Source organism: Heterocephalus glaber, unplaced genomic scaffold (genome assembly GCF_053883595.1).
Source record: "Heterocephalus glaber isolate CG9 unplaced genomic scaffold, H.glaber_assembly_v1.0 deba00001561, whole genome shotgun sequence".
NCBI lineage: Eukaryota > Metazoa > Chordata > Mammalia > Rodentia > Bathyergidae > Heterocephalus > Heterocephalus glaber.
In genome coordinates this window covers 9,131,766-9,141,498 of record NW_028258349.1, presented here as the reverse complement: position 1 = coordinate 9,141,498, position 9,733 = coordinate 9,131,766, and the positions used below count along the sequence as shown (strand labels likewise).

Below are 9,733 nucleotides of genomic sequence, written 5' to 3'. Positions count from 1 at the left end.
GGTTAAGGAATTACACATTCCAATGCCAGGCACAGATCATGCCACGCTCTCTCTCTCTCTCTCTCTCTCTCTGCAACTGTTCTCCATACAAATTGAAACAATATATTTCCAGCCATTTTCATAGTTGTAATTACTAGCAAAAATCGTAATACCGTGAACATATTTTAAACACCTGCACTTTTGGTCCAATTCATTTTTTTAAAAAGCTGTTTCAATCTGAATAAGGTTGAGAAAGCTCACCAGTGGTAGCAATCACAGGGTATGTTTTTCCTGGGGAAGATTATAACTTTTGACTTGGAAGGAAGAGGTAAAGAAAGTGGCAGAAGGAAGCCCTGCTCCTCCCTTTTCTCTCTCTCTCTCTCTCTCTCTCTCTCTCTCTCTCTTCCTCTCTGTTTCCCTTGGCAAAAGGGATTTAATTGCAGCCGGACTGGCTTTTACACATTCCCTGGTCCTCTTGCAGGATACAAAGTTCTATCCTTAAGGCTGCCTTGTTGTTGGTTCCAGGGAACAAAGGGATGCTCTCCATGGGGGAAATTGTGGTAGGCTGGGGCAGTTGAGAAGCCTCTGTAGGTTTTTAAGCACACACTGTCTAATCGGGCTCTGACAAGTCCATTGTAAATCAAAGGTCTGGTAAGTGGGGATGCCAGAAATGTTTGATCTCCTTCCAAGCCTTGAAACAACTTGCTTATTTTTTCTGCAGTTTGGCTCCTCACTAAAATAAAACATTGCGAGATGAATGTTCTGACGGGTCATTGTGTGTCAAGCTGTCACTCTGTAATGGTTACATATTTCAGCTGGATTGAGGTGGTGCTGGTTGGGGGAGGTCTGGGAGAAAGAGAGAGGGAGAGAGGGAGGGTAAGGAAGGAGACAAAGAGTAACAAGATTTCTGCTTTCTCCTTGTGGCTGATCTTCATTTAAACCAAACACTTGTCATGTTCAGGGGAAGTTTTATAAATTTTTAATGATATTGGGTACAACTGGTGCTTTGAAATTTGCTGTACTTTAATTTTTTCTTCGTTAGCAAAGGTTCACTAATGCATTGAAGTGCTAAGAGCGTATCCTAGGGATGCCACGATAATTGTGTTGTTAATAATATTGTGGCACTAGCAATGTTCTCCTGGTAATCAAGGCATGAGATTTTTTTTTAATATATTCAGTTATTACACTGCATCTCGTACAAATCATGTCAATTACAATTGCCAGCCTGTGACAGTTAAAATAATTGTATACGTTTTCTAGAATTTTCCATTGGCTTGGCTAATCAAGCTAAAAAAAAATCAACACATTATTTGCATTAATTTTGTTTCCAGTCTATTTCCACTCCTAAATCATTTGTCCATCTACTTCGAAAGGCAGAACAGTAAGTATTTTAATAATAAATATACAAACACATTCACACCAACCTAATTTAGGGATATTTCTATAGGTCTAGCAAGACAGAATCATCCTGTAGGAATGTTTTGTGTGAGTGGGTTTATGACTATAACTAGTATGCATGTGTGCTGATATCAATACCACGTTCACATTGTACAGGGATGGGATATGTGGATGCTATGTGTGTACAGACAAATATTATAAGAACTTTCAGTTTAGCATTTTCTATTTTTGTATTTGGTCTGTAGTTCTGTCTAGGTCAGGGAAATTGTGAAATTTTGATCTTTCCCTTTTAGCTTACTGAAATAGCTCAATGTTCCTCTGGATCAGGAAGTGATGTGTGTAATGCTTTGTAGAATGGCACTGCAAATTTGCAGCTTAAACACTAGTCTTCCACTTCTATGAGCTCTACCTCTCCTGACTGCCATGGAAGCTTTCTTTATTTGGAACTAAAATAGCTAACACTCAGAAAGTACTGAGCATGTGAAATAGGCTGCACATGGAATCCCCTGCAGTGTATCAACAAATTTCCCCAGAGCCTGGGCTTTCTCTCCTCACCCAATATCCCTTCCTGTCAGAGCCAAGAACCAAGAACAGGGAGGGCTTTTGGTTAGAGATACGTTTTGAATGAGGGCTGTGGTGTGCCCAGAGAAGGGGCGGAGATGCTGAGAGTCTCACTGGGGAGCCCTGGCTGTCCTTAGACACAGAGACAATGGGTCAGCAGACCGTGAGCAGTGTCTTGGCCTGGCCTGTTTTTGCTTTGGGAAGCAAGCAGAGAGCATCACAATCTCCCAAGGAGCCCTTGGACAGGCAGCTCTTGGAAAATAGCATTTGCAGAAAGATCTGAGAAATGACAGGTGAACATGATAGGATTATTTGAGAAATTATTGGACACTTGGCAATATTACTTAGAGAATAATAAATAAGTTTCCTGATTCCCCAGGCTCTCCTCACCAAGCATTTCACCTTCTTCACTTTCAACACCCTTCTAAGCCACGTCAGTGGTGTCTAGATTTTGCATGAAGATCAGTGTACAGGTTAGAGGGATCAGGGCAACAAAATATTTTTTTCCTCCTTTTTAATGCAATCATATTCTCTTAAACATGGCTTGAACAAATCATCTCTCAAAACGTAGAATTTATTTTTCAACTTTGCCTGCAGGTACAGCAACAAGAACAGATTTTTTCCCTCTCTCTGGCCCTTTGAGTCCTGACCATACAGAATGGATGGTTTTAGAACTGTACATGGACAGGAAAATCAATGCATCATACCAGGAGGCTGCAGGGGTTAGGTTCCCATGTCCATGTCAACAAGGCTATTGGTTTTTTTAATGCTCCAAAGTTATCACTTCCCGGCTGCTAGAGCCACTACTGTGACTTGTGTGGTCAAACCTTAACAAAAGAATTTCCCTTTGCCCACCACTCGGTGGCATGGAATTTAATTACTGTGCAGAGAGAATTTTTCCAAGTGACAATCTAAAGCAAATAGGTAGCCCCCAACTGGAGCTGTTTCGGGGGCAATTGGCTGGTGTTGAAGAGAAGATGAAGGATTTTGCTGGGGTCCTGGCCACCATATTTGACCCAGGCCTCAGCTTGGTAGCAGAATAGGGGCTCTCCAGTGGGAGTGTCTGCTACATCTAGATGCTCCAGGAAGACAGCTTGCTGCAAAAGAGGACAAGATGTGCTTCTTTGGGTGGGTTATCATCATGTCGATTGGAGTTTGGGGTGAGGGACAGTTGGTACTGTGGACAGCATCCCTCCTTCTGTCATAGAGATTTCTATTTGTCAGTAGAATTATGTGTATCATGAGGTGAAGACCATATAAATTTAAATCATACTGCCATTAGATTTTAAACTGAGTATCCAAAAATGAGATCGTGGTTAAATCTTTGTCAATGTAATCATTCCATCAACTGCATTTGGTTTACTGAATGGGGAGGAGTCCCCAGGGCACCTGAGAGCAACCCCAGATATAGAGCTAGATTTTTGCAGAGCTACCCAGTTTGTACCCTCACTGGGTGCAGATCCTACCCAGACGCCAGGTCTGGTGGACCCTGTGCCCTCCTAGACTGGCCCTCCGATCTGGTTTTGGCTTCCCTGCTTCCTCCTCTACCCGCTTTTCCCTGGGCTGTCCTGTCGGCGGTGACACAGTGCTAACGCCACAGTGCTGGAGGCCACAGTGAGCATTGCTCACTCGCAGCAGGCGGATGAAAAGGCAGTGCAGATGTAATTTGTTTTCAATGGCTGTTTCAAAAGAATAATTGTGGTGACATTGTGGGATCAATATTATAGATTTTTGTTTTCAAGTACACTGTATGTGTGGTGCTAAGGGGAGGCAGGAAATACAACACTGCAGCCTGAATACAATAAAAATGGATTGAGGTCTGCGGGTATTTGTCGGCTGCTAGCCATCACGGGTTTGGAACATCATTGGTGGGATTACGGGGTTTGTCCTTTGGGTTGGTATTTCATGGGGAATGTGTGCACGTTTCCTGTAGTTTTACTCCTCTGCCTCTTTGGGGACCCGTTTCCTAAATCTGTGTAAAACAAGTGGAGATGAGGTTCTGTAAACCAGAACCTTGGCTTCGCTTGCTAACAAGTGGAAGTGGCCAGGGGTGGCGTGCTATGTGCACTGGAGAAGCGGTATAATCTATGAAGGGGCTGGATATTTTCACGAGAAACAGATAACTCATAATTCAGATCTGGGGTAGGATGACTCAGACAGCTGTGTATTCCTCCAGCTCTTCATGTGGGGCTTCTAAAAGATAAGTCTCCCCTAAGTGTCTGTGCATTGTGGTGAGTGGATGCAGGGATGTTTGTGGTTGTGGGATTGAGCCCATCCTCGCCTAGGAGTGCTTTAGGCTGGAGACTCATTGTTGGATAAGACAGAGCACTCTTTAGAGAAGCACTATGCTTGGGAAGCTTGTCTGAGCATAAAGACTGTCACTTTAAAATCCCGTGGACATCAGATGTAGTGCTCAAGGCCTCCCAGGTTAAGGCGGGTTTCCTGGCTCGAGGTAACTAGACAAAAATGTAGATCCCAGGGTGAAAATTATATGAACAAAGAATTAGTAATAAAGCTGAATAAATGTAATGAGATGTGAAAGAGAGCATGGTGCACGCTTTCCCCCTGTCTTTTGTAATTAGACCTTGAAAGAAATGGAAATCCTGGCAAAATACCTTTCTAGTTGCTGGCTTCAAATTATAAATGAAAATGATTTGCTTGGGGGGTCGGCGGTGTCTCAGGATTGTCAGGTAGAGAGCAGGATTTAGGACACCCAGAAATTGAAAGCTGGACTATCTGGCCCAACTGACTCATCTGACAGATGGGGGAACCTGAGGCACAGTCATTCCTAGAGTCATGTCTGGTCTCCTCATAAGTTTGAAGAGACTGTATATTTAACTTTCAACCCAAAGCTCATGAACTTGGTTGTGATTTGGGTGTACAGTTAACTGTCTGTATTCTTGTAAACTTTTTTTTTAACTGTCTGTATTCTTGAGTTCTGCATGTTTGGATTTGACCACTTGTGGATAGAACACATTTGAAAAAAATATTACTTTCAGGTGTGGTGGGATATGCCTGTAATACCAGCACTCTGGGAGGCTGAGGCAGGAGGATCGAAAGGTCCAGCCCAGCCTGGGCAATTTAGTGAGATCCTGTCTCAAAAAAAACAATCCCCCCCACCAACCCCACCCCCAAACCCCAAAAGACTGGGGATATAGTTCAGAGCAAAGGCTGTGGATTCAATTCCCAGTACCATAAAAAATATCACATCTGTAGTGAGCATGTACAGATTTTTTTCCCCTTTTCATTATTCCCTAAACTAGTGGTGGTGAACCTATGGTGCAAGTGCTGCAGTGGGCTATTTGTATCACCGAAAACTCTAGAAGGTTCGCTATCACTGCCTTAAACCATACAAGAACTATTTATATAATATGCATGCTGCATTGGGTATTCTAAGTAATTTGGAGATGATTTAAAGTATCCAGGTGGGTGTGCACAAGTTATATGCAAAGCCTATGTCATTTTACATAAAGTGCTTGAGCATCCTTGGATTTTGGTATGTGTGGAGGTTGCTGGAACCTGTTATTCTCCTGTTATACGGAGGGTCAATTGCATTTTGTTTGGAAATCACAATGTCTTTTTTATTGTTTGCTTTTTCTTTTTAATGGAGGACAAATATGAAATGAGTGGAGTTGCACAACTATCTAATTCTATGTTTTTTGAAAAATCAGAATATCCAGCAACACTGGACCCACATCCTATGTGGCAGGATCTGGAGGGTGTGCAGTCCTCGCACTTGCTCTAGTGTTCTGCTCCCTTACACATTCATGCTCAGCCCCGTAAGCATTTGACCTTGTTGGCCTCATTCTCTAGTACATTGTAACATTGATGCCACCGGACTGTTTTCTTCTCTGAGACCTACGTATCTGTCTTTTTTTAAATTTAGCAGAATGGTGAATGCCTGGGGTTCATTTCCTAGAGTTAGGTTTTTCTTAATCCTACTAAGCACAGACTATGATTAGTAAATACGAACTGATCAGCACCCTGTGCTTTTTCAGTGTATGTACCTGTGTGATAAAAGCTGTCTGGGAGAAATAAAACCCAAAGCATCTAAACATTGAAACATGGCCTGATGTTTATGTTTGTACTTCCTGAGGATTTAATGGATTTAATTCAATAAACACTTGCCACGCTCTTTGCTTGGGATTCAGATGAGAGCAAATGCCTTCTCTCAAGGAGCTCACAGTCCAACAGGAAAAGATATAGATTATTTACATAAGATGAAAACTCAGATGTTGCTTACTGAGTTTCTACTGGGTACTAGGCTTAGTGACTACCCCTATATCATGGGACAAAAAAAATCCTCACAAAAGACAGGGAACAGTAATGAAAGCTGCAGTGATATATTGATGGGTTTGAATCTAGAGAAATTATCATCTTATTCACTAATTTAATAGGTATTTATTGTCAGCTAGGAATTAGGTATTGTATCAGGTATGGGATCTGTTATGGTGAGCAAAATAGACATTACCTAAACAGTAACATGAATATATACTTCAAACTCATAAGGGTTATGAAGAAAAGGTGCGTAATGATATGATCATACAACAGGACTCTGATCAAGTCTGAGGAAGATCAAAGTCTTCTGTAAAGAAGACGTTTGGTCTGAAAGTTGAAGGATGAATAGAGAACATGAAAACTTCCTATGCAGAGAAATAAGCATATGAAAGGGTCTGGAGCAAGAGAAAGTGTGTCATACCCAGGGAGCTCAAAGAAGACCAGTGCAGCTGAAACAGAGATGTGAAAGAGAGGAACACTCGAAGAGGCGGTTCAGAGGTGGGTACCAGACCAAGAAGGGCCTTGCGGCCCAGGTTAAGACCTTTGTTCTTTATTCTCAGGCAGACAGGAACTGAGACGCACTGTGTGCACACACGGTGAAACACACCGATTTGTCTTTTATCCTAATTGACTTTCCCAGGAATCAGATTCTAAGCCTCAGAAATTTGTGTGGGGAATGTTTGGTGACACTCAGGCTCTTGGGATGAGTTTTCCCCTCACTTCAATGTTTCAGGGTCTCTAGAACTGTTGTGGAGTAGTGGTCAATGTGCAGCTTATATACAGGTACTAAGCCGAGAACCTAGCTTTGCCTTTTCCCTTCCCTGTCAGTTGGCCGTAATGTCCCTATGGTTTCGCAGGTATTATCTAACGGAACAGGGGCTGGTGTAAAAACAATGGGTGATGTGGAGGTCAGATCTACCAGCTTATGTAGCTTACTTGTGCCCTATCATCCCAATCATGCCAATCCTAGAGGAAATCCTTCAGTTTCACAACTTCTAGATAATTAGGGATCTCCCTGACCTCAAGATTTGGCAGCTGACAGAACCCACTTGACCGTATGGTAAACTGACCTTGCACAGGGAAGCAGTTCGTTTACACTGGGGCCCAGGACTATGCCATGAGTTATTTTTGCTTTATTTACTCTTATATAGTACATACTTCCTTAGAGCATAAATCTCACGTATTCTTTTCCCTTCCTGAGTATAGTCCATGTCTGCTAGGTCAAGAGAGATTGTCTAGATCCTGACCTGCGGCAGAGCACTTTCCTGATCTGTGTCCCTTTCAAAGCTGGGAGACATTCTGTCACTCAGCAAATGAACTGAAGCAATATTCTGAAATGAGGAATAGCTGCCTTGTGAACCCATGGGGATCTACCCAACCAAGTGCTTTCATTTTATTTGTCAGAAATGTAGATGCTATGATTTGTCCTTTCCTTTGGGTGGGATGCCCTGGCATGTCTTTGATCACTGGACCCTTAAAAACATTGTTGGCTTGGTGGTCTCTGAGTTTGCTTAGAGTTTATCTCCCATGTTCTGGAGTGTATACATTTTACCAACATTGTCCACTGTCATCCTTCAGGATTTGTCTCATTTTCTGTAGGGATCAAACTGTCAAAAGCAATGGGATATGATGGGAGCTACCACAGTTCTTCCATATACATATTTATAGCATTTATAGCCTTGGATGCATGCAGGAGTGATTTCAGAGACTTACTTTTGTTCTTCTGTACTTGGACAATTCTTATCCAAAGGTCCAAGGAGTGAATTTGTGGTGTGACCCTGTTCTAAATTATCAATTTCATTTTTTCTTTCGGGTTTTTGAGACAGGGTCTCACTATGTAGTTCATGCTGGCCTTGAACTCACTATGTAGCTCAGGCTGGCCTAAAACTCATGGTGATCCTCCTGCTTCAGTCTCCTGAGTGCTAAGTTTATAGGCATGCACCACCACACCTGGCTAAATTATCAATTTCAGTGTTGCCTTTTGGGTACTTGGAGATCACTACCGAGTGGAGCTCCTCAGAGCTGGATCTGGGCCAAGATTTCATTTTTTTTTCTTGGTTCCTATGTTTGAACACATGGGTCATTTTTTTCCCTAGGAAGTAGAGGAGGATGAGTATTGGGAAGAAGTTATAGATATTGAGTAGAGGGGAGTGAGTCTTTTTGGGTCTCAGCTTCAAAAGGCTCCAGAAGGTTAGATGAAGTAGCCTGGGTTTTCCCAATGTGTGGGACATAAAGATGGCATTAAGAGCATCATATTTATACATTATAAGGACATTATGTTTATGTATTAACTTACAGTGTGGGTTACATGGTAGGAAAATTATTCCCTTGCCAACTCATCATGTTTGAATATTTGCTTTAGTTTTAAAATGAAGAAGTGGAAACCTCTTGTGTAGGAGTTGCGATAAATTTCCTGTACAAGTATGACTTAGAAATTGGCAGATTGTTGTAGTATTATCTTCTTCAAAGTCTAAGGTTAGTGTTATTTCCTTATTCTGGAACTATCAGAAGGACAGCTCCTTGCAGAGGAGCTGATTGGCTTTGTCCTTTTAGCTTATTTCTCCAGTCTAGTTCCCACCCGGGATGGGATAATTCAACCTTTGAGGTCTTAACAGTATGCATGACTGTATTAGCTATGGATTCCAGGGAGTCACCCAAACTTTACCAATCTGTACTGAAGGAAAGTGTATGGCACTGTTTCACCTTCTGGTCTGACAGTTTCTATTGTATGTATAGTAAAAAATACCTTCAAGATTTAGCTTGACTAAATATTGAATGTCTTTGAGGCAATGCCCTCGCTAAAACTTTACACATTCTTCACTGGTATCCTCAGTTAATTTGCTGTATGTAGGCTAAAGACATTGCCTCAGTGGACTTCATTTATACCATTCTGTGGATTAACAGTGAAATAACCTCCGTGCTCAAGAGTTTTCCAACCAATAGTTTTTCTTTGACTTGGGCAAGAAATTGTAACACCATGTATTAATTTTTAAATCGTTGCTATAATAAAAATCACAAGTTCACGGGCTTAAACAACACAAATTTATCATCTTGCTGTATTAGTAAGCTGGGATACAATATCCAATCCCCATAACTTAAATGAAGAGAGGTTTAATTTGGCCCATGGTTTTAGGGGATTCAGTCCATGGTTTATTGGCTCCAAGGCAGGAACATCAAGGTGGAAAGGCATAATGGAGCAGAGAGACTTGGTTTATGGCAGCCAGGAAGCAGAACAGGAGAAAAGTTAGGGAGGAAAGGGCCAAGGACCAGATATAGACCCCAAGATCATGCCTCAATGACCCAGACACACCCAGAAATGTGTTTTATTAATGCTGTAGGTGGCTTCCAAGCTAATCATGTTGACAGTGCAGCCTAACTGTCACATTTGCAGTTCTGTCAGCCAGATGTTCCACACAGGTCCCACCAGGGTAAACTTAAAATGTGAATAGGGCTGTAGGAGAGAACTTATTTCCTTGCATTTGCTGCCTTCTAGAGTCTGCTCTTGTGTCTTGGCTTC

General features: G+C 42.0%; 1 long non-coding RNA gene across 2 annotated transcripts in view; it reads left to right on the top strand.

The window, feature by feature from the left end:
- Positions 1-9,733, top strand: part of LOC147823988 (uncharacterized) — a 96,139-nt gene that overhangs the window by 18,177 nt on the left and 68,229 nt on the right. The gene's annotated exons all lie outside the window — the stretch shown is intronic.